Here is a 25,941-nt window from a genome sequence, read left to right as displayed (position 1 = left end):
TTTATTTATTTATTTATTTATTTATTTATTTATTTATTTATTTATTTATTTATTTAAGATACTTTCAAGGCCCGAAGGCATTACAGAAAGGAGTGGGTGAACATAACAAAACATTTGTGCAATATACAAAGACATATTCAACGTGGCGTTTCATGAATGCTGGTTTTGAAGGTGTCGGTATCCAGGTTGGCTGCAATGGTGGCGGGAAGGTGGTTCCAATCTTTGCTCGTGCTAGGGATGAATGCATTACTACAAAGTTTATTACGTGAAGACGGCACACCAACTTTGAAACTGTGATCAGAGCGACATGATATGTATGACGGTTGGGTGATAAGCTGTTCTTTCAACAAAGGGTTGTGGTGGTAGATGTTATGGAATAGCGAAAGGCGGAAGCATCTACGACGGAAAGAAAGTTCCGGCAAGTTAAGTGTTGTCTTCATTGAGGTAACGCTAGCATGTCGGGAGTAGTTTGATAAAATGAAACGCGCTGCACGATTTTGAATGGCTTCTATGCTGTTTATAAGTGTAATGTTAGCCGGGTTAAAGTGTAATATGTCAGATATATGGCCGTATAGATTAATAAATTTCGTTCTTTCTGGTGCCTTGTTATTCGGCATGTCTTTAGGCAGATTATGTGGCATGGAAACAACATTTATGGAACACAGATAGACAGGGCCAGTTTTTATTCATTCTTGCGAATCATATGCGTTCGAAGAACTGCCTGTAGCAGACTATGCATTGGGTGACAGGCAGGAAAGAATTTTAGTCATGGCAATGCGCTCATCAGGCAAGATCCCTAAGAATATTGATGAACGTTGAAGTGAGCATGAAATGTGAGCAGAGCGTTTCCGGGTTAAAATGTATCCAACTTAATCGATTGTTCTGTGCTTGCAAATTGGAGTTAAACAAGAGCAGTGTTCTTCGAAAACTTCGAGCAACACTTCCATTTTTGTTAAGGATGCTGTGGCGTCATACGGATGTGCTCTGTGGTAAGTTTTAAATGGTTGCAAAACTGTAAATGCTTAATACTCACTCGTGTTAACTGCTCATGAAGCAGGAGCTCGTGAAAACTGCAGGATTCTGCAACAACGGCTTGGTTACATTATACGATTGTGGCTAGCACTTACGCTCATATAAATGCTAACATATTAAGAAATTCAGTTACGTTATCACAACCGGGTCACACACTTGCTGTTGGTGCGTGGGATTACACTGTGATAATTTAGCTTTCTGAAGCAATGTATTGGATAATAATATGCTTGCTTATAAATAAGAATTGAAGCAGTTTCATTGTTGCCTAAATGAGAATAAATATTATTATTCTATGCTGGCGCAATACAGAAGTTCGCAGGCTGATGGAAGGAATGTGTTGCAGTGACAGAGCGCGCAATAATAGGGTTTTCAATTCTTTGGAAATGAGCAGATATGTGCTGGAGAGGTGTCGTATTTATTTCGGCACAGTCGCTGAATCAGTCGCAACTTCAATCATAAGTGACACGGCAGGATCCGAATTCTCTCTTTTTCGAAGTTTACCACAGAAAGAAAAAAAGGAAACAGACTTCGACAAACGATCTGCGACAAATCTAAGAAACCCAATTTGTTGGAATTATGGCAGTAATTATATCTCTCTAATGTTTTATGATAGCGTTTAGTGACTTTTTGCAAAAATGTGCGTCACATCGATGATATTATCACATCACCGCCATTGCTTTTTGTTCCTCTCTTTTGTAGTGATCCGTCAGTTCGTTAACTCTTAATTAACACGTCCGTACATTTTCCAGAGCATTTAGTTGCCTCTTCTACGATAACCCTGTGTAAGCAAGCAGCGTGCCTCTAAGTTCGACAGCTGCACGTTGGCTTCCACACAAGTCAGAAAGAAGCTTACGGCGAATTCTTATCTTGGTCCTGGTTGAGATGAATTATTCTGGAGCTCTTTCGTATGGTCATTTATCGTATTGACGATTCACATTTCAGCGTGACCTTCCTGCTTCTACGCAGACATGCGTACGCGTGGATGTGTGTATCTGCCCATGCAACTTTCAGGCATCGCTTTCACATAAGGAATGAGCAGCCACTCGTTGGTTAGACATACCCTTGATTTGTGTTCAGCACGCTTCGGTAAAAGCGCATCTTGTGTCTCCTTCGTACGCATAATTACAGAGGTCATACTCTACAGAGTATCATACTTCCACATCATCTTCTGTGTAGTTCTTACGGTATACCTCAGTCGCTGGCACGGATTTGTTCATTTCCATGGACTATCGCCGCACAAATGTTTGCCTTTTGCTCTTGCTTAACCACTTGCGGGCGTATTCTACCCTGAAGTCGATGAACTGATGTTTAGTGCCACGCATGCAAGAGCCACATCGCTGATACAAATTGATCGTTTATGCATTATGCTTCCATTAACATTGATGGAAAAAGATCACACATAGAGAAACCACAGTGCGCAGACAAATATGCAGCAATCCTATTCCGAATAGCAAGTTAGTGCTCCCTTGCTCTTCCGTTAACACAGCAGCTTGTTTAGCCAATATTAATCTCACTGCAGGCGAGCGGAATTTAGCAAATCACGGCAACCACACGGGTAACATGCGGCCATACAAACTTTCCCCACAATGGGACAGCTGAGATACAAAGTTCTTGTACATATACATATTAAATTGTTGCGTTGCGTATTCACTGAAAATTACCATTTCCCACGTGAATCCTGGGTTTACTACAGAATGTCATTTTCGCAAACGTGGTTATCATAATTTTCGTGATGTACTTATTCGAGAAACTGTACATACTCTGCAGTCATTTTATCTCAGATCACGCCATATTTTTTCACTCGCGAATTATATTTGTAAAATCAAGGCCATATTTTGGTGCCATGTAAATATGATAAATAAAGGTTTTTCAAATGGTTAAGGTTATATATTGACTGAACATCGATGTAAATCCCATGCACTGACGAAATTTTGAACTGAGCTAAAATATTTCTTAAAATAAAATCACCTTTAGCTTTTATTTACATGACACACGTTCAGAGTGTCTCGCAAGACCAGGATTGAATTCTTGGCAAGAACTTTTTGGGGAAGCAACTACATGACGCGATTTAAAAATACGGATTTTTTAAGCGAATATCTTAAATGATTGAACGATGAGTAACTGAACATTTGCATAACTATGAACACTTATTCACACACAAGAAAAAAAATGGTCAGCGATTTCTGAATTTTCCAATCTTCGCTGCAAAATGGTGAGCACGCAGGATGTCGATTCACGAAGCTCAAACGACGCAGGTACCGCATTCGCTTTCAGCGTCTGACATTGATTTCTCACTCGACTCTGAGCGCCATCAAATCAGATAGCGCAAGTCATCAGCCTTACTACGCACGAGTCGGAAGAACAAAGCTGAAGGGGAAAAGAAATGGCAAAGAAATTTAAAACGAAGCACGCTCGCAATTTGAACTTCTCGCGCTCGAAAACCGCTGATGCCTCTTCAACAGACTGGCAGCAGCTTCAAATCTTCTCGAGGAGGCCGCAGTTACTTCATATGGGACAGAAACTTAAAAAAAAAACGGGGGAAAGAAAGAAGGAACAGGCTCTGGCGTCGGAAGCGGCGACAAAGCCCCGTCCGTGTAAGCCTCTCAAAAACAAATAAAAGTACGTTGAGCAATGCAGGCACGAAGGGACGAGGAACAGCAGGCGCCCCAAATCTGTGTCTCAAGCTGACAATTTGGGGCGGGAGCCACCGAGACAACGGCCACCGCTTGCGGGGGAAGAAGATCTTCGCTAAATCAAATTACCACCGCCCGGGAATTCCGCTGGGCGTAATCGGAACAGCTCCCCGAAAGTTATCCCCGCGTGACTGCCGCCCGCCAGTTGCTTCAACAGTTTGGCACGATGCGCTCATTAATGCTGCAATCGGCGCGCCTTTTTTGCTTCTTCTTTTCTTCTTCTCGATCGGCTTCGCTTTCTTTTACTTCAAGCGACGCTTCGCAACCACCACTGCCTGCCGGAGGCACTTAGTCCTAAGACTGTGCCCACCTTGTCTTCTTGCAAGCTCACGTATCTGAGAACCTCACTTCCTTGAATATACGCGCAAGTATTGCTAACTTCCTTTCGGTATTTATCCCGAAAAAAAAGTGAACGTTAACGTTATCGTCCTGGTCGCCTTTACTGCCAATTTCGTTCTTTTTTCTCATATCCCACGTTCAATATTCCTTCTTTTAATGATTCGCTGAATGTACTTTGGCGACGCAATCAAACGAGGGGTTGCATAATGCGCGAACTCTATTTCCGAAGTGATCTTGAGCCATTTCTCAGAATCGCAATAACTTCACGTTATCTCGCTCTTTTAAGTGCTGCTTTCTTTTAAATAAAGAACGTCTACGTTTGTTAAAGAAAGTAACGAACGCATCTTCAACATTTAACTCTGCAATGCGAATAAGGTCAACCATCTAATTGCGCGCTGTCTCCATCTGTAATGCTGGACCCACATAGCTGGGCTAGAATATAAAGAGTATACGTGCATAATTACAGAGCTAGTTAACGATTGCGTTCTATTTCAATTGTGGACTAGCTGCACTGTTGGAACCAATCCTTCGTACTCTCTACCCATGTGGAATGTAATAGTAGGCATAGCTGTATTAAACAGCTCTTTCGTCGCTTGCTTCGCTAAGCAGCGGCACCAAGTGATCTATATGTCTGCGAGAAATGAAGCATATGTACGTAAATTAACCGGCACTTTCACGTCTATTTGCGAAGCTCCCAGCTTTGCGGCTATTGCGGTTGTAGCGCGAACAATGAGCGCTCCTCTCGTCTCCCGATATTGTGCAGCTAAGAAAGGAAATAAGTAAAGCGTGGTTTCACTACTCCTCCTTTTGTCGCGTAACGTTGGCCTCTCGGCCACTGCGGCAGACTGAGCCATGAAATCAATTTAATTTAGCGAAAAATTAGAACATAGGCTAGTGCTTCGCGAACTACTTCGCCATGGTTTGCACCGTCCTATACTGGACTGCCCGTGATGTAAGTGCGCTCCAATACAGCTCTTGTTCGAAATCCTGTTCCGCCCTCAGCAGTGTTTCTAGTTATATTCGACGCATTATTCCAGCATCCCGGAAACCATAGGTATTCCGGTGAGCTTTTCTACAAAATTTGTCCAGATATTTTTTGTGTAATGTGCTTTTGTATGTGTCCAGTTGCCACCACTAACGCGCACTTGTTCCGCGCTACCCAGACGTCTTTGGCGCTTTTGCATTACACGAAAGTCAGGTTATCAGAAGCAAGAATGGAAATTGCTCCGGCTGCATCTGGATTATGTTTCTCTAAAAAGTAATTTCTGTCTATGCTGTCGTTATCAATTAAGTGCCTCATCACCTATGCCTAGAGCACAAGTTAAAAAGTGCCTGAAAGCATCGAGTTTCTGCGACATCATGGAGGGACAATCAGAATAACCAGGGTAGCACAACCTACTAAAGCTATATGGAAATGTGGCGAAATAAAACATCTAGCAACAAGGTATCTTTAAACCATCGTAAATCAGTAACTCAGACGGGCACTTTCCAAACACTGAGCTACAAGTATAAAAGCTAAAATATATCGTCTTGACAAGTCTCTTAAACGGTTAAAGTGAAAAAATTTCGCTTAACATCATTGCCAGGAACTCTAAACTTTTGCGAAAGCGAAAGTAATATGTCCTAAAGTGTCTGAATCAATTTTCATTTTTTCTTTAATTCGGTGTTCTTATAGTTTCAGATAATATGCTATTAGTTCTTCAGAAAAAAAAAATGTTTCTTAGGCTCTTTAAATAATTAATGTTTCTTATATGTCCCTGCTTTTCATAAGACGTAGTAAACATTCGCAAAGTATGGCCCCTTTAGCCTGCAATGTTTTTGTCTCTTGACTGTCCCTGTCGTACCTTGGGAAGCTACAACAAAAGCCAAACAGAAGCCAAAGCACGAGACAGGCATGAAACTTGCTTATGGTAGAAAGGCTAAACACCATCAACCAAATCAAATAAGACCCCTGAAATAATAAAAAGCTCCAACCCACCCACGTCCATAATGAGATACAACACATCTCGGCGACTGAAGGTACGTGGCATGCTTGCGTAGTCCTGGTTTGGCCCTGCCACATTGCATATGCATGCCCCCTTTCATGCACAAATGTCTAACGCCCTAACCTGTCATCGCTTACATCAGATAAGCACGCCTGATAGATTAGGGGAAGTCTGAAAATCCAACCTCAGCTTTTGTAAATCAATATTAACCGTATATAGCTGGCTGCGAGAACCATTAGAACGAACCCTAATAGTTGGCTGAAAGCCATTTGTGTACGAAACCACTATTGGAGAATTTCGCTATCGCGATTGTCAAAATTTCGTCTTGGTGTTGAAAATGATTTCTTGCCTAGCTTTCTAATAAAAAAAAAAACGATCATCACCATAATCAAGCCTATATTGCCAGTCTCACTGGCACGCGCTAAGAGAGTTAAAGACAGGAATTTTTTCGATTGTGAATTTGTAATAGGCTAAAGAAGTCACGTGAGCAAATCTTAAATCTTATCTTCCTAATCCAAGCCAGTCGATTAATAAAGCCTAGTAGCTCTTTTGCGACAGAAAAAAATTCAAAATGTTTGCATATGGTATCAGAATGCTAATCAAAATCCGCCCCTATTTCCCTGTACGTATATTAATTTCACTCTACTACGCATTTCTTCACAGCCACATCTCTTACTGCATTTATTCTTGGGGCAATACCTGTAACTCACTTGGCGCCCCTGCAGCACACACAACACCAAGGTTTGAGAATAATCACTTATAGCCATTATTCATCTAGTGCTTTGCCATTACTCCGCACATATAATATATTGTCAGTAGTGGATTTAAATAAATGTTCTCTTGGTGTCCTGACGTATAAATTTTGTCGAGGAGAATTACCAATTTCGTTGATAACAAAACACCGAACCCCACATTTCACTGGCGCTCGATTTTCACACCATAATAACTACCTGCTATCGAAACCAAGGACTAACTACGGCAAACTTACAGCGAACTTTTTGGCAACATCAATACGGAATTCACAACCACCCTCCATTCAATCATCTCCTTCCATTCATTTATTTAAGAGGAAACTTCGCCACCACTTGTTGGGAAAGTTATTGTTTTGTTTATTTTACGCGTCTCTATGTGGAATATTATTCCTAGGGTCTGCCTTTCGTGTTTATAATTTATTGTTATTACCACGACATGACTTTCTTGTGTGTGTTAATACTTTTTGTTTTCATAAGATTGCTACTGATGTTAACCGCATTAAGTGTACTTTTTCTACGTATTTATTGTTGGAGGTCACTTCGCAGTCTTGGACTATGTGACCTCCTAGAGTTGCTTTTTCTGTGCAGAATTTCAATCGCATCAATAAACTGAAACTGAAACTGAAACTAAAATTGGCGTTCTATGATTCGAGTGTGTGGCTTACAAAGAACAAAAAACTTTTGCCGTATTTCTATTGCATATTTCACAACCTGAAGAAGCTTGAAAAAGAAAAGAAAGAGCCGGTGCGCGAGTGATATTTAATGGTTCCGAACGACCGTCGATGTTGTGGACGCCGGTCAATTAATAATGTGAGGAAAATTGCACATGACAGCAGCAGCACTGTCAGCCCTTCATTACGTTCGGTAAAAAATCTAGTATGTTAGATACCGCTTTCCTGTGGCCAGACCTACGACGGCCATACCAACGGGTGCTTCAATGAGCGTCCTAAATAGTCCTGGAAGCTTTTTTCGGGCCAAATTGAAGTGCATTGCAGGTATTGCTAATGCTGTTCCAAATCTTATAAAGAGAATGCACAGGCCAGAAGTTGCAACAAGTTTCCACGAGAGAAGACAGTTCCAAACGAAAGAGCAGACCTTGGTAGTATATGCATCAATGTGAAATCTGTTTCATTTACCATAAAAAAAGAAGAACTGGCATGCATTTACCCGCGTACATCATGTATTCTGTGAGGTTTGATGCGCCGAAGATGTTCTTTCGGAAGTCATTCCTTACTTCTTTGCTTACAGCATATATATTTTGCATAATTGAAAAGTCAGAATAATTGCTTGATCTTGTCTAGGGTGTCCCTTTGCCCTGCCGTTGTACTTGACGCAGCACGATGTTTAACCAGCTTGCCCAAAAATTTAGCTTCAAGGTATTGCTCATTTTATGGTTGAACAGAGGAATGGCGCATGTACACTTTCCAATATTAACGAGTATGTTATGGCATTTGTCTCCCGGGTTACACCAAAAAGAACTAACTTGGCTGTGTACCAACGTAAATGCAACGTCATGCTCCCCGGATGTGTCAATGTACCTGTGTTCTCCGGTGGAAGTAGTAATGCTGCTGTAAATTCTCGCGGTCTGGTTGTTGCATAAAGACTTGAGCGCCGACTACAAGTCGGAACAAGCTGTCCAGCAGTGCTGACGAGCTTCCTTTAGGCAATAATTTTTGTTACTTCCAGCATGAGACATAACTCTAGTGTAGTTTAGAACGTAAAGCAAGAAATTTTTCATACAGCCGAATGCCTATACGACGAAAGCCTCTAAAACTAAATCACGAACGTCATGAACAAATTGCTATCTTTGTTTAAGTATTCTGAAGGCCTCGATAGAGAAGACCCCTGCAATGCATCTGCCTGTACAGCGAAGGAGTTTGGTGTCCCCGAGGCCTGATTTGTTGCTTTGCAACAATCGGCGCATAGGGGCACCAACACAGCTGTCGGCAGCAGCCACTAATCTGCTGTGCACATAGACCGTGCTCGACTGTCCGGGTAAGGAATCCGCAATAGCTATGTTAGTAGCTCCCACTACCTTCAAAGGGGAAAAAAAGGAGCCCAGCGAAATTAACCGACGAACATTGAAGGCTCGCAAGAGCGTGACCTGCCAGCAAACACATAAAAGAAAAAGAAAACCCGAGACACACCGGAGCTTGACGTATGAGTATTCTGCTTGACTTTAATTCGGCTAACCACGATTTGATAAATTCGGTGACATTCATGCGTTTTATCAGGCGAAGTGTGCCGAGGAATATGAGCGATTTTTTCACAAAATATGCCTTTGAATTCATAATAAAGATTTCCTTTTACTGAAAGGTCATTAGCCTACTCTATTGCGAGTGGTACGGTGCACGATCTTTACAACGCAGTGACCTGTAAAACGAAACATTTCTGAAATCCGAAGCTCACTATATAAAGCCCTTTCAGTGTAGTCATCTCTCAGTTAAGGCTGGAACGGAAATGGCGCACGGTGGGCTGTCTTGAATACAAGGCCCCCTTGTGAAGATTTGTTTCCTGGTATTCTCTAGTACAAGAAATGCACGTTGCCGGTTGTATATAAAAAGTGGAGAAATACCATGCCACCCATTGAACACTGTCCAATATATTGCTGAACGCGCGTGCAGAAACCATATACTTGTGCATTTATATGTTGTGCAGCTATATACATTCGGGCGATTGTTTCGTGTGAAAAAGTCACATTCATTTGTTTTCATTGTTCAGTAGGACAATGTCCAAGCCCCTACCTACCAGACGTCACTGCAGCGTGTTATTCTAGGTGACATTCGAACTTGTTCTCCTTACATAATGTTTATTTAAATCAATATTTATGCCGCAGATGAAAATACACTTGCCGCATTAAAACCTGCTGTGTTGAAGTATTGCTAGGGCCGATGACTTGTTTTAAGGTTCCTGCCTGAGGATTAATTTAATCTGCCGCCAGGACATGCACTGCAACTGATGTCACGAACGAAATAACATAGTACCACCTACGAGATTTTAGCGATTTGATTTTTTCTATAGCCTTGCAACATTGCTATATAGAATATTTGGAAGCTGCGGATCCTTCGAGTTATAGGGTTAACAATGTGGTGTTGTCCCTACGACGACGCTGCTGGCAATGACGTTTTCGATGGTTTCGACCTTGTTTTTCACCAAACACGATATTCTCGGCGCATTCCATATTGCGAATGTTTGCTATGGTGGAGGCTTATCATCATCGTTGTGATGAACACCTCCTTTGTGCCACTTACACTGTTTTCATGACGATGACAACGACAAATTGCACGCTAACACGCCATCTTCTTGGCCAGAAGGATTGCCATGCGAATGCCCAGCATATTGGAATCCTGGGCCAATACAATGCTGCTCGTTGTTCTAGCTTCCTAAATACGTGCAGACCACCAATACTCTCTGAATCTGTGCGGAGCGTCACGCGTTGCACTAATTGCCCAGCACTATTGAGAACACGGTGAGCTACTTCCCACATCTTACGGTGTCCGCTTCCTTCCTTACAAAAAGATAATCAGTAATATGCCATATGATTTCTTATAAATGTTATTAGGATGTTATTCAGTATGAAGAAGCTACATGATCTACACATATGTCGAGCAACCTCATTCGGCAAGGACTATCTTTCGAGAAGAGGCTGCTCAAGTGCGTAGTGTGGTTGGAATCATCAAGCCCGTTGCTGAGTGAATTTCGTAACTGGACCTCGATATTTCTTCGCCCGATTTTCAAACTTTCAGTGGATTGTGTAGCCTATGTGCCTTTGTTTTTCGTGTGTGTGTCTCACACTGTACTGTAAATGATGTTCGCATGACCATGCTCATATTTCCACGCAATAAGGAAAAGAAAACAAAAATAAAAACAGGTTGGACTGTAGGATGCGAGTCATCAATAGTGTCAACTTCCTTAAAGGGCAACTCTGGCGATTTTTTGATGTCATCAGCAATTTTTAATGAAATTCGCTGGGTACGTCCCTCTGAGCACTTTCGTCACATCCTCAAAACAGCACGGTTGAGAGTTGCACAGATTTTTTACAAATGAACTTAATTCACTCGAACACGCTACCTTACCTCCACTTCAGTTGCAGGCCACATTGTGCATGACGTCAGGAGTGTTCCATGCAGAGCTTACCGGGGTCATGCAGACGACAGCGACGAGAGCGTCGACTATCGTGAGCTAATGCATGGCGTGAGAACTGTTGTCGCGAGAAGTTGCGTTCCCTGTGGGTGGGCAAGACATGGGAGGCAAGTGGTGTTGCGCTGTTGGCTCTACGAACTTCCCCCTTCGCCATCCGCACACACAGTTTGAGCCGATTCCGATCGCATACAGCTGATGTTAAGCCTACATGCCACAGTCGCGGAGTTCGCGCATCTACTGCTGGCGGACCTGAGCGACTCACCTGAAGCTATTTAAAGCGTTAAGATGAAGAAAACTGCTTCTGTAATTCGGTTTTGACCATACAAATTTGAAATAAACCATTCCTCATTTCGTACAGTGCACACACCAAAAGTTATAATCGACTAAATGGAGCAGGATCGATGTCGGTACGTTGTCGTTTTCGACGGAAAGCTGCCAGCCACACTCGCCGGTACTTCCCTGAATTAAATGCGATTACGCACAGGAGCGTATTTTTACGTATTGTCATGCAGACTCATTATTTAGCTTTCGAGGTGCACTGCTTGCCTCGTATCCCAAATGGGCAGCAAGCGTAAGTCCCTTCGACACAGCAGCGTACACAACACAGGGAGAAAACTACATGTTCTCTAAATTAACCATCATACGTGCAATGTCGTCATTTGTGTCTATATTACGGAACATATTCTGTGCATGAAGAGAACACGAAGAATGATAAGTAGGCAGCATAACAACGCTCCCATACTGCGGTCTCACTCTTGCTGTTCTCGAAGGTGTGTGGTATCTCACATCAGCGCGATTCAGAGTGATGCAACAATGCTTACATCAACAAAACCTGCCTGTTTTAGTATGTTCTGACATTAATGGATGCCACCGATCAGCGGCTACTATTATGTCTAAAGCGAACGACGAGTGGTCGCTGCAGCTGCCTATTGATGTAAACAATGCACCGTTGGGTGCTTTCGACTGTCAGCGGCGTTTTTGCGAGATACAAATGCGGAAAGTCATGCTCCACATCTCACAGTGAGCATGCGAAGCGCTGCCCTGAGAAGTGCTAAAACACCTAAAATAGCAAACAGCGCGTATAAAATCAGTGGTTAGGGCTACCCTTGGTCTTCTTGTTGCAGTACGATATGTAGCGCGTGGGCGCTGGCTCTCGTGGCGGGTCGAACGCGAACGGTGATTAGTGACTATTGAATTCGTCCGGATCATAACTGTCAATATTTCACAGATCCGGAGAGCTGGTGCAGCTGACATTGTCGCTTGAAGGGCCGGCGCGGTCACGAATAAGTTGAGCGTCTGCTCTTCGGTGGTTTCGTTCGCCCAGTGGGTGAGATCGGCATGCATTGCGTGCTTTCCCCGCTGGGGACACTCATGACGTCACACGATGTTTGCCTGGCTTCTTGGTCAGGTTTTGATTTACGTTCCGCGCTTTTTTGCTCGTTTAAAATTATTTTCGAATTTGCGGAATAATTCTACTGTAATATGCGTGAAAGGGGGTTTCGGAAACCTAAATATCCACTACCTAGACATGGTAAAAAAATCGCCGGAGTTGCCCTGTAAACAGGCCGCAGTTTCGTTCAAAAGGCTAAGCATCTATTGTGATAGCAAATAGTAGTAGACAGCTATGCGAAGTAAGTATGATAGCTTTATCGTACGTATGAACTTGTAAACATTCCCTTGCTGACTATAATAACAAGTATGCTGACACGCGCGCACAAGCAAACACGAACAGATCTCACTTGATGACCGCAGAAACTCGCTGTCAGAACGATGGAATGAGGAAGCGCGGCAGCAGAAGCGAGCGAAGTGACTTACGTGCAGCCGATCGCTTCGACGCAAAGTGAGCAGCGAGGGCACAGCGTACACGAAGCTGCGAGTCGTCGACGCACCTAGACTCTGTCTTCGTCGCATATTGCTTTCAATATAGGTCACGCGTGGTCGTGCGCTGCAGCGCCATGCATAGTTGCCGCCGGAGTACCACAAATATCTATCTATAATATTTGTGAAGTACCACAAGTACCTATCTCAAATATAGCACCTCATTCCCGTTTGTAGCCGCAGCTAAAGGTAACTTTTGCAACATATACGGTAAAAATACAATGAACACTTTGTAGAAGTTGTCACCGTATAGACTCTCACGCCGTAAGGACATTAAACGAAAAACAATATGAAGACAAATTACCTTAAGCAAATTTTCAATCGTTGATGCTCGCCTTCCGCTCTCCGCTATTTATTCGCCGATTGGACTGGCTAGGTGGAGTGCCACAGTGGTGCCTCTAGCTGGAATGTTCTGCGTCTATTATCAATATTGCTTGTAAGCTCGGCTGGCAAATCGCCTACAAGCTTTACCATCAATCCTAATAAAACTATCATAACCGCCTTACTTTTTAACGAAGAGCCATGCACTCCCCCGTGTTGCTGCAGTTTCACGAGTGCTTCTTTCTCGGTCACCTTGTGAAGTGTAGTTATCTTAATCCGCCACCGCAGCCCCCTTGAGGTAGCGTTAATGAAGGACAGAGTTAATAATGACATGAAAACACTGGAGGCGGCTTCTGTACCACTACAGGCGGTCTTCTTGGAATCGAAATGTGTCCTTTCCCTAAAGTAAGAGGTAATTAATCGAAAGTTCCCACGCAAGCTTGTCCAAGACATTAGGCTCCAAGCGCACATTGCTGGGTATTTGTGTCGGTAAAACTTCGTCGATTAATCGTTCTAAGTTCTTTTGGTTATTTATTTTGGAAGACGAACTTTCTAAACTCACTTCTAAAGGAAGGCAATGAGCAGACGAGGAATAATAATCATTAGGAGAGACCAACTTACAGCGCGCATTCTCGGCTACCTAGTGGGAGACATCGAATAGAATACCAAGGGCCAGACTCAGAAGAAAGTGGGTTAAAGCGACACTTTCACAAACACCTTAAGTGCGCATTTTTAGTCATTAGCGAAAGTTTGTGAACGCTGTTGCTGGCGCTGTGCGGTTTGGTATTTAAAGGTGCACTATTTGGCACGCGCGAAGCAATGTGCAGCAAGAATAAATGGTATTGCGAAAGCAGCTAACTCAAGCGCTTAAGCGATTTTCGCACTGGTCTGGTTAGTTGGGCTTATGGTCAGGAAAACTGTCCCCATTCCTATTGCTAACGTAAGCAACTACAAAAAAGAAAAAGAAGAGGAAAGTTATTGAAGTTTACTGAGCCACTGTTGCGAAAAACGAATACAATTAAATAAATGTGTGCTCCGGCGGTAACAAAGCCCTAGTAGGTCATTAATATTGCTTGCTTTGTTCTAACGAAAGCTACATTTTGAAGCATTTTGAAGCTTTGAATGAATTGGTGTGGCCGTTCGAAAAAAGAACCCTTTTGAGTGCTTGTGTTGACAAACCTAGATATTAATATTACCCTAGCACAACACCAGGGACATCCCAGAGTTAATATTCTAAACAGTCACTGTCCGCTGCTCCGCACTCAAGATGTAGAAGAGGTACGCTCAGAGACAAAAATGATATAATCAGTAAAATAAAGTAAAATTTTGAACACATCTTAGCTTTAGAAGTGTTATTAAAAAAGACACAAGAGCACTCGATAGCGTAAGACGAAGGTAAAATTCGAATTCCTTCTTTTTTTTCTCCACCCTAACGCTGACTGAACCAGCATACCATCAATTCACGCAGACGTTAAGGCCTGACTCTCCTTAATTAAGATTACTAATAAATGCTACGGCTTTTACGCCCACAATTCAGATAATGCATTAGAATGAACACGGATTAGCCAGATTTACTACTGCGCTTGTGTTATCTCTGTAAATAGTTCTTGCTTGGTTTTCTGTCTAGCCGAATACTTATCAAGTTTTGTGACGCGGAGAGTTAGCGTGACGAGGAAGAATTTCGCGCAGTTAGTGAGGAGAAGTTTCCATAGGTGGCTGCAGTGGCGAAAAACATCAACGCCATGTGGCACACCAACGTACCATAAACAAACACTGCAACGCAAATCAGAAATAACTGGTCAGCACACCTTCATGCGTAACCACATGAAAATGGGGCCTTTAGTCGCACCACAGCCGATTTCTAATAATGAAGTAGTAGCATGTGTACATTTCGGAGCCTGAATTATGTCACTGTTACAAGTGCAGGGCCACTTCGAAACGGTACAACGCATTTGAGTAGTTTGGGAATTATTCACTCTTGAATTTATTTTCATAGCACATAGTCTTGCGTCTCTAGGACTGCAACGGCCATCGTTCACTCTTCTCAAGTCTGTTCGACCTTTAGTTTGTGAGCTTGTGATATTTCCTTTTATCTTATAATACTATATTCATATTGCTTTTATGTTCAAAGGAGTAATCGGCACGATCGTAAGGTGAAAAAAATTCTTCTAGTATATTCATTTGAGCAAAAGTTCAAAAAACCTCACCGGGCAAAGTTCACAAATCTTTTCATTGCCACTGGTGGGTTGTCTTCGCTAATGATATATACAGTATCTGTATTGGCTGAATTTTTCTCTTAAGAACAATTCTAGCATAAGAGGATTTTGTGAATATGGGCCCAGTTTCCCACGTGCACATTATAGATTTGCCACTGATAGGGACCGTCGATGTAATAAAGAGGTCGAGTTCTCAGCTGAAGTCGACCCCTCGGTTGCTGTGTTTAGTGCGAAAGTTACAGAAGTTTTTTTTATTATTCAGATGAAAATAAAAGAAAGAGACCTAGTCACCTCATAATGGTGACGGCGAGTTGTTCTTCAGAACATAATGCTAGAATGACACTGTTTGGCTGAGAGGGGAGAGACGCGAAAATTTTTTTTTTTTCACGAAGCATTTTCGTGCCGTCGGTAAACGAACCTTGGGTGCTGTCTACCTCGATTGACAATAGATGTGTGTCATGAAGAACAAAACGTTCAAAATGAACGAAACGGTGATGCGAAGATATTTGCACCGAACAAAACATGACAAGCACAATGAACAAAATAATAATATTTGGGGTTTCACGTGCCAAAACCACTTTCTGATTATGAGGCACGCCGTAGTGGAGGACTCCGGAAATTTTGACCACCTGGGGTTCTTTAACGTGCACCTAAATCTAAGCACACGGGTGTTTTCGCATTTCTCCCCCATCGAAATGCGGCCGCCGTGGCCGGGATTAGATCCCGCGACCTCGTGCTCAGCAGCCCAACACCATAGCCACTGAGCAACCACGGCGGGTAATGAACAAAATGGCCATCTGCATATATATATATATATATATATATATATATATATATATATATATATTTGCGTCTTGCATAGTCTAGGCATACACAATTGACAATAGACGATACGTTGACTCCCGACAGGCTCAGACTACACACTCGGCGAGATAGGTTTTCTGGGTGCTTTTCACAAGGATGTTGAAATGAAAATAGCTAGAGAAAAGCTGGCCAGGCCAGACACAAAATAAAGAAACAGTGCAATGACACCGGTCTTTAGATAAGTAGTAGCAACGCCAATTTATATAAAGAAAACCGCAGTGCCGTACTCTTTCCGTTTATTAGCTGTCTGAAAGACGAGATTGAGCTTCTCACTTTTGAAAAGAACAGGTCGCGAGTCGACTACGAAAATGTACAATGGTACTTTTCTTTCTATTCTCCGTGTTGCTCAATTTCTTATTGGCAAAGAGCGAATTGATTATTGTGTCGCTCTGCAGCCCGACACTAATTATGCACAATGTCAACACCGGCAGGGAAAGAAAGGAAGAATCCACATATAGGATGAACTGTGAACAATGACAGCTCCATTTAGCCAAGGTCAGGAGCCACGTTAACTGCAATATTTTTGTCCTTTCCATGATTCTATTTCGTACGCCACTAGTATTTGAAATGGCGGAATCATGTACACTCTGCTGTGTGACATGCACTCCGGAAGTATGCTGTCTACAGAGTGACTTATCAAGTTTTGCGACGCGGAGTGTTAGCGTGACGCGGATGAATTTCGTGCAGTTTGTGAGGAAAAGTTCCTATAGGCGGCTGCGGTGGCGACAAACATCAACACCATGTGGCACACCCACGTTAACAACATGGTGGACTCTCAGGTGGAAAAACTGCTGGCCGAATATGACAGGTCAACACGCCTGGCGCAAAAACACCACCAACACCATCACCACTGACCTCACTAACTCAGCGGCTTGTAACCACAATTATTGTAAAACTAATCCAGTGTTATAGACACTACTTCCACAATCTCACAGCAACGTGAAGATAAGCTTGTTAAAAATTTGTTTCGTTGATTTCATGGGCACCGAACTATAAAAATAGTTATACAAAGTTGGTCACAAAATTTATGGGATTCGGGTGCGAGGCTATATGTGAATTTCTGCTTTCTTAAGCCATGGTAGCTTTAATTGAACGGATAACTATGCAGGTGGCATAGAGTACTCCACACACCAACTTTGTATTTGAGGTTATGCACCCGCGATTAGTGGGGATTCGGCTTCTTTCTCAAATTTAGTGTCTTGTAAACTTTCTTTAATACTGACTGTACCTATAAGAGCCCAGATGAAGTATTGATCTAAAAGTGTTGGCAGTAGTGTACGCTTCTTCTTTCTCTCTTTTCTTTTTCTCTCTAGGGTTGAGACTGCGCCTACTGTAAGTCCCTTTATATTAGTAGTCATATCTATTCAACCACTCATTAAAAAAATAAGTAGCGGTTCAGATTTGAAAGACAGAATGTCGAAAAGACAGTAGAGAAACAGTTGAATTTCCGAACAGAAGTAAAATGTTCTAAGCAATCACCCCTAGAAAAACGTGCAAAATAAATTATTGGGCATTTCGTACTAAGCAAAGCGTTCTTTCTTAAAGCTTCATTTTTGCAGAACACTCACTTCAACAATCATATGGTACACTATTTGCTTCGATCCGCCGATCAGCTTCATTCTTTTCTTCAGCGGCAGTCCCGACGTGGGTAAACATACATTGTTTTGACAGCTGGTAAAATTAGATGCAGGACATTTCGCAACATAATCGAAAATCATTCCAATTATTAGAAAATCGAAAAACCGATTCTTCAACGCAATGCTTCACGAAAGGGCAATGAACACAAACCGGAGCTCCACTCACACTCGAACGTTTTCTACAGCTTCTTTCACAAAGAATCTATAGGGGCCACTTAAGTTGAAAGTAAAGTGTATGATCATCGTCGCGAGTACTCTAAATACACTCTCGGGAAAGCACCGAAGTTTTATAAAATGTCGATAGGAGTTTGTCAAGTTTCTATTGTAATCATACACATGTTTCTTTTTTTTTTCCTTTACTGAGATTAAAGGATAATTCGGAATACATTCTCGCCTTCTTGGCTTTATCTTCTGTTCTACCACTCTATTTTCTTTATTTTAGCCTTTACAAAAAAAAAACAGAAAAAGAACACATCTGGTTTTCGAGCATCTACTGAGACGGAATTCCCTACTGCGCGTGTCTCCGTTTTTCCATTGCGCAGTTTATCTTTTTCACGCGTCTATACGTTCCATTCACTAAGCTCACAATTTTCGCTCACGTTCTTTCTTGACTCTTTCAAGCCTTCATCTTAAGTTTTCGGCAATTTTACTCTTCTTTTCATCGCGGCGGATTTCACTGGAGATGAAACGAATGCACTAGATGTTACCGAGGGCGCCGAAATTGATCGCGCTAGAAATGAAGCGCCCATGTGATCGCGCTCGAATGATTCCTTTTCAAGCGATGGTGAAACCGCTTAGCTTTCTTTCTTTATTTCTTTCTTTCTTTCTTTCTTTCTTCCATGAATGAGAATACAGTTATAGAAAATGGACCGAGTCTTTTGTCGAGGATGAAGAAGGAGATGGGTCACCTTTTGGAGAGGAAAGGCTGTGCTGTCTCTGCACCACTTTCGAACGCATTTTAAGCTACTATATCTTACTCTACCAATTTACGTCACTTGCTCGGCTTAAAGAGCATGGATCTTTGTATTTATTGGTCGCATAAAGACACAATTATAAGTTCCTGAAAAGTAGAATGAATGAGCATGCTTTCGTACACGTAAGTGGTCTAATGCTACAAGGTAACAACGCGATCGCACAGATGAAGAGAGCATATCAATAGAGGAAAAAGTTAAGATGATGGCAAAGCAGACAGATTAGAATTGTTAAGACTTGACATTATAGTACGGCACATCAGAGTTTCCTTTTTGGTATCTATCTATCTATCTATCTATCTATCTATCTATCTATCTATCTATCTATCTATCTATCTATCTATCTATCTATCTATCTATCTATCTATCTATCTATCTATCTATCTATCTATCTATCTATCTATCTATCTATCTATCTATCTATCTATCTATCTATCTATCTATCTATCTATCTATCTATCTATCTATCTATCTATCTATCTATCTATCTATCTATCTATCTATCTATCTATCTATCTATCTATCTATCTATCTAAAGCGAATATTTAAATGATTGTCGATCGCTCTAGAAAAAAATTCCCAAATACAAAAGATATTTAGCTATAATACAGCCAACAAGCGGCACCGGTCGGAGTGGCCCTGGCATAGAGTTTCATACAAAAATTACTAAATAAATCTATCTAATCTCTAAACAGTGTCTATGGGAGCTCGAAGCATACAAAACCAAGCTGAGGCCAAAGATTAAGGCGGTACAATTAAGCCACACAAAACGCGAGCGGATTTTCGCAACGAGAAGTGATAGGCGGTCGAGCAGCTCGAAGTCGTAGCACAGAGGAGACCAGATGGGTTAGGACGGGCCCGAGTAGCAAGTCGACGATGCGTGCAGTGGTCTGGCTAATTAGAACAGTTGTTAACTATCCGCTTCAGTGAGCGCGGAAAGCCGGCAAAGGAAAAGGTACAGCAATAGAAAGAAAGCAACTACAAAAAAGCGAACGAATCCGGACACCCCACGTCAGTGAATTCTCGGGATGGCAACGTTCGCGGTCGCCGTGCAGGGTTAGACTCGACGCGTGCCTCTTTTTCCCGACTGTGGCGCGCGCGTGGTACGAACGCTGCTGTGGTGACATCACTAAAACGCGCGCAAGACCGCGCTCCATCTCCCTCCTTCTTCCTTCCGTCATCCTGCCACGACAATTTTATACGGGGGTTTCACAATTAGCGCAGCAACCACGAAACCGCGGCGCCAACGTGGTCGCCTCGCTCTCGGCGAAAGCAGTCAACCGACCTCGCGGGTATACGCAAGCCCCCGCCGCGCCCACTCGTTCTCAACGTGTAAAACCATCAGCGCCGCCGCCGACTGTCGGAGGCACGCTTCCGTTTCCGGTAGGCCGGATTCGGGAAAAGGCGAGAGCGACGGAAAAGAAGTGAATTGTTTGCGCTTTGACACTGGCAAAGCGAGCACTTTTCCGCGGAAGAGTGGAGTCCATGGCGCCGCTCTAGCACGTGTTTCACTCTGCGCTCTACGTGTATGATTTAGTGCACCGACATGCATAAATGAATAGAACCGTCTGTCTGTGTCGGAGCACAGACTTATAGTAGAGAACTCTTCGCAGCAGGGTAACTGGAAAGCCCTCGTCGGCTGCATCGGGCTTGCTGACGCCACTTTGCGCAACCAACGGAGCGCCATGTTTGCATTATCACTCTCGCCCACGCTTCTGGGGTGCGAGCGAACTCAGTTTACACTTTGCTCGCTTGCGTAAAAGCCTGGTGGCAGACACCCGTCAGCGACATGCTACTCGCAAGCTGTTGTTATATACCGTACATCATGCCTCACTCGCCACAAAGAGCCGGACACCATGGTGGTACGCGAAAAGGTGCACGGTCAAATAGGATTTCTGCGACGCGTATGATCTTTCGCTTATGTTTTCGAGTCAGTGTCACGCATCACCGTATAAGGAACGAAGTGACTGTGCGTGTGTCGGTCGTAGTTGCTAGGTGCGAATTTATTCTTAGAACCTCATTGGTCCCTGGCCAGTGCGCGTGGCGACTGGGCGCTTCTTTCTCTTCTTTTCTTAACAACCAGCGCCAAAATGACCTCACGATATACAAAGAGGGGGTTTTGTCCCCGCTTGATTACATAAAAGGCATGCAGTGTGCGTGCGTTTGTGCGTGCGTGCGTGCGCGCGCATGTGATCAGAAAAAGAGCACTGGTAAGAAACAGAATACCTTTAATTAAGACAGAGGCAGTATACATTCACCTCGATCCATAGTTCCCGTACTTTGTTTCTGTGCCACTGCTTACCATATTCCTATCAAAACACATTGAGGCATTCCGCAGGTTGTTTGTAACAATCTTGTGGAACACTTTCTTAGAGTTGTGCTTTTCGATGTATACATTCTCTGTGCCGTTTATAAAGAAAATTCGCGCAGATTATTTTTGTGAGTTACCCTCCTCCACTCCGCAGGTGCTATTAGGGCCGTCAGTCATATTTGTCTCGTTCATTTTCTATAGATTGAATTTAGATACTAATGGGGACGTGAATGCGGGTGAGAAAATAGGTCCGCACAGAAGCTGTCCAACTGAATGTGTATCCTATGCTAATGACAGTTGATGAATGTTAATTCTGTTTTTCATCGTCTCAAATAGAACCATCTCAACTTTCATGCAGTTCACATTCATTAACACTTTTCATTGTCATCACTGATGTATAGTAGTTTTTTTTTTTTTTTTGCCTCGATTCTTGCCAGTGTTTTGGAAGTTTATTCCATCAGCGATGGAGTAAACGTTTTAGGTCAGGTTCGTTTTTTCTTGTCTGTGTATGTGTGTACGTGTTCAAGTGATACGCTTGCTTGTAGCATTAACTGTATCTTCACTGTAAATTCACTATATTATTGCCAACTGTATTTTCATTAGCGTGTTTTATCTATGCGCTTTGACGTTGATGATTTCGCACCGAAAGTATCTACAGTGTTTACATATGGCGGTTTCACTCATCATTAACATGTATACCTTTTATCTATCGTCTCCCTGACCCTGTGCCCAACTTGGGTTCTGTAAGGCACGTCATCATAATAAATTGTGGCACGAATGCACAATCTGGTTCTATTTTGACTACGACGACCAGATCACAAGGCCATGGTCGGGCCCCTTACGTAACGATTATTTCATTATCAAAAGCGGCAGGTCAAGGACAAATAATGTCACGCACGAGTAGCTTTGGTGATTTCAGCGCAAGTTAGCTCTCATGTTGTCGAGTTCGAGAAAACTTCGTCATTGCATGTATCGACACGTGGCTCCTTCGTCGAGCTTATCTAGCGAGGATTTTATTCTCTGTTTATGTAACGTCGCCTGAGGTATATTTATGACGATGAAGTAGACCGGACAAGATATGTATTGCGGCTTGTTCTCGCCTTTGGCTGCTACACACTGCATTGCGGATAGAACACGGAGCGTCACATTCTTTCAACTTTATTTCCGTTACCAATCAAACAGGAAAGATCTTCGTGCACATAAAACCGTCGCCACTTTAGAGCCTGCTGAAAAGATACAGTCTTACCAACAAAATGCTTCGTAGTTGCAGTAATGAGCCTTGATCGAAACAAAGACACAAGTATGACGCCTATGAAAAATTTAGAATACCGCACGTATACGTTCTCGAGCACTGAGGAAATAATACATATATATCTCAATCAGATATACAGTAGAATTGTTCAAGTATTTCTTATACATTGTAAAAAGCGAAAAACATTCCTCCAGGTTTGTAACCTTGTACAACAACAACAACAAAAAAAAAAGCCCACCTCACGGAAGCGAGCATTAGGACTTCGGAAGGTAAGGCTCATCGTAAGTACACTCCCAAACTGCTAGAGCTCATTTAGTCTCATTCCATATGACTAGAAATAATCTCATCCTATTCACACGACAGTACTCTAGTTAGTAGTAACAGCTATTAGTAATGTTTGGAAACAAAATGAAGTGCTAGGATAACAGAGTTTGTTTGCATTTGGTGTTGCTCTCGGCTAATGTTTTCGCTATAGTTGGTCTAGTCATAAGGACTAAACAATTGCGCTAAGTCAGATTCTACTTCAAAAAACTGGCCGTTTGTTTCCCTTAAGGATGGCATCATCAAAATAATGACCCTTCCTTAATCGCTCGAGTTCCTATTACCTTCGCGCAGAAGACGCTTGCCGGATCATCAGCGAAATCCCCCTTATACTAAGTCTGTTCCAGCAAATTTGTGCTGCGGTAAAGTTTGGGAGGCGAAAGGTGGCTAAAGTGTGCCCGCATTACGCGTTGAATTTCATAGAGAGTGACTCGGCAGAACTAAGAAAAAAAAAAAAACTCAGAACGGCGAACCAAACCAAAAACACGAATGCCTTAAGGTGACACCATCTAAGACAGGGGTAACAGTACATTATGCATGCAAATAATCGCCGTTCCACAAAATATTAATTTTTGCAGCGCGAGTAAAATTTATGGCGCCAGAGGCCGCCGCCATAACGCTGCCGTCTAGATGCACGCTTCGTTGCAAGCGTGCATTTATTCAAAAGAACCTTACAGGCCCTATGGCAGGGCATAAAGTAAGGGGGCCATTTTAAACAGTAAAGACATAAAAAGTACAAATTTACAACAGGAACAGTGCTATAAAAAAGATTGCCGTGTTATACAATATTCAAGGCACAGGGAATACAAAGAAGTAACTGAACACTTGTTACCATTAACAGAGCAAAAGGAATAGCGTTGATGAAAACAATATACAACATTGCAAAAATACGCAATCAAATACACTAGACTGGGCATTCGTGAACGGTATTAAATGGTTAAAGCATGAGTAACTGACATCGGAACGTGTCGGGGTTAGATATGGAGGCTATGGTATCAGGGAGGTCATTCCGAAGACGAATGGCACGAGGTAGTGCAGATGAATTGAATGCATTTGTTTTACCGTATATGCGCATGAAACTGAACTGATTGTGTAATCTGCGTGAAAAAAGAGTAGAACTCTGATGCCAAGAAACCCTGAGAATGCAAAGTGTTTTGGTGCCCCTTCGCCCTGCTACTTCACGCCGACATTTTACAACGCAATTTAATCTTTGTTTTCGTAGTACGAAAACTCTGGGAAGAAGGAGCGATTTTAATGCTCATGATGTGCGGTTTTCTTGAATGTGTACAGTGACTGTACACATTCACTGTACAGTTAAATAATAAGTTGCCATGCACTTAATCGCCGAGTAAACATTAAAACGTAGTAATACGGGCTCATTGGAAGTAAGCTTAGAACCCCCAAAAATATGATAACTCCATCCCTGCCTGGCAATGAAGCCAAAGACCAATCTCGTGCAAGAGCTTTTTCCCTCGTAACTTAGGTACCAGGCTAGCTGAAAGCTGGCAGGCCGAAAAGGGATTAAGGTGTAACTGTAATTGCATGGCGCCAACAAATGATTGTCAAGTTATTTGCCCGGAAATATGTAGCGGTGTGCGAATAGTGATTTTTGAGGCCGAATCGAATACGAATCGAATAGTGCCAGAAGCGAATCGAATTCACTCGAATATCGAAATCTTTCGAATAGTTTTTGAATATTAATTAGTCGTTATCACAATTATTGTAAAACGATGCTCACATCCCAGTATTCCATAAAATTATCAACTTGATGGGATTGAAAACTATGCTACGGAGCCTTGTTTATTAAAAGCAGAAATAGAGTGTGAGAAACAAACAAGTGGTTTTTTCGTCTGCGCAGGGCTCTTCAGAGAATGCGAATGATCGCTGTAGAGACTGCAAAGCACAGCTACCTAAGTGACCTAACCTGCTCCACTAGCCAAATCCTCATGTTTTATGTCTATACTGTGCCCGAGGGGTGGGTGAAAACTTACCGTACTTTTGCTCCAAGTTTATGTTTTTATGGGTGCAGTTGACATTTTGAAATATTGGGAAAGTATTCGTACACAAGGTATTATATTCTGAAGTTTCGCTTTCTCACCAGCAACAGTGCCAAAGCCATGGTACGCTATACTGTCTTAACGACTTTCTTTTTCAATATACCATATTTCAGGACATTTTATTATGAAGAAGTCACACGAACTTGGAAAACAAAACAAAGACTCCTGACTTGTCGACCTTGCGGAATCACAGCCAAATTTTCAGCGAAGCTGTTCTTTTAATTTTTTTTCAAGCAGTTGGATTAGAAATTTCTGCTCTCTGTAATTAAATCACGCACTTTAAAGCATTCCTCGCATAAAACTCGCCTGCTGACTCGCGCGGCTAAAACGGAGACCGTCTTTCAAGCCCCTGCTTAATTTTTTTACAGCGAGGCTGTGTATGCCTAGCCGATTCGTCCGTCCGTCTGTCACCTGTACGCCGGAAACTTCCCCGGTGCACCCCATGCACGTGCGCGAAAATAAGAAAGGGAAAGCAAGGCGCACGGTGGGCTGCACCAGTAGTGACGTCGTTGCTCTTCGTCGCAGCCAAGCGCAACAGTTTCTCTCTGGCTCCGATATTGGGTAGGCCATGCGTCATACGTATTCCTGAGCAGCAGGCAGCTTTCGATCAGCAACGCCGCAAGCAGAACCGGAAACGAGCTCATCTACGCCGTACCGATGCTGCAGCCCGGGCACAAGAACAGGCTCGTGCAGCCGGGCGCAAGCAGCAACTGCGTAACGAAGATCCGGCAGCCCACCAAGTCGTTGTTTAATAAACCACCGGGGTTAAACCAGTGATAAACACCGGGGTCGCACACTTCATGTTCCGTGGTTAACCATCTGTACGGAGTGTTTGGTGGTGATTTCTTTTTCAGAAAGTGCCGTCCTTCACCTACCCACGTTTACCTGCGCACGCATGTCGGTGATTTTCAAAGCTCACAACTACCCTTTCTACTTCCACATCACCTATGACCTCACTCTTATTCTTTCGAAATAAGAAAACGCGGCCATGTTTTGTTCTTCCAGCGAACCGGTGAAACTTTCTAAATGTGGACATGCAACACTTTCAAGTAAAGAAAAAACGAGAACTTTGAAATTTTCCCTTAACCCCCACTTAACCTATAGACGTCATAATTTACCTGCACATAACCCTACCATTCCCAGTACTCCCTCTAAGTATGTATTCAGTA

At 42.7% G+C, this 25,941-nt stretch overlaps 1 long non-coding RNA gene across 1 annotated transcript in view; it reads left to right on the top strand.

The window, feature by feature from the left end:
• LOC142578931 (uncharacterized) overlaps nucleotides 1-25,547 on the top strand; it is a 209,463-nt gene extending 183,916 nt beyond the window's left edge. The window contains exons 2-3 of the long non-coding RNA XR_012827334.1: nucleotides 22,589-22,663; nucleotides 25,141-25,547. This is a non-coding gene — a long non-coding RNA (uncharacterized LOC142578931). The remainder of the gene's footprint in view (nucleotides 1-22,588; nucleotides 22,664-25,140) is intronic.
• Nucleotides 25,548-25,941: the final 394 nt, after the last annotated feature.

Source organism: Dermacentor variabilis, chromosome 4, assembly GCF_050947875.1.
Source record: "Dermacentor variabilis isolate Ectoservices chromosome 4, ASM5094787v1, whole genome shotgun sequence".
NCBI classification, from domain to species: domain Eukaryota; kingdom Metazoa; phylum Arthropoda; class Arachnida; order Ixodida; family Ixodidae; genus Dermacentor; species Dermacentor variabilis.
The sequence above is the reverse complement of the archived record's forward strand: the minus strand, read 5'-3'. Positions and strand labels throughout refer to the sequence as shown.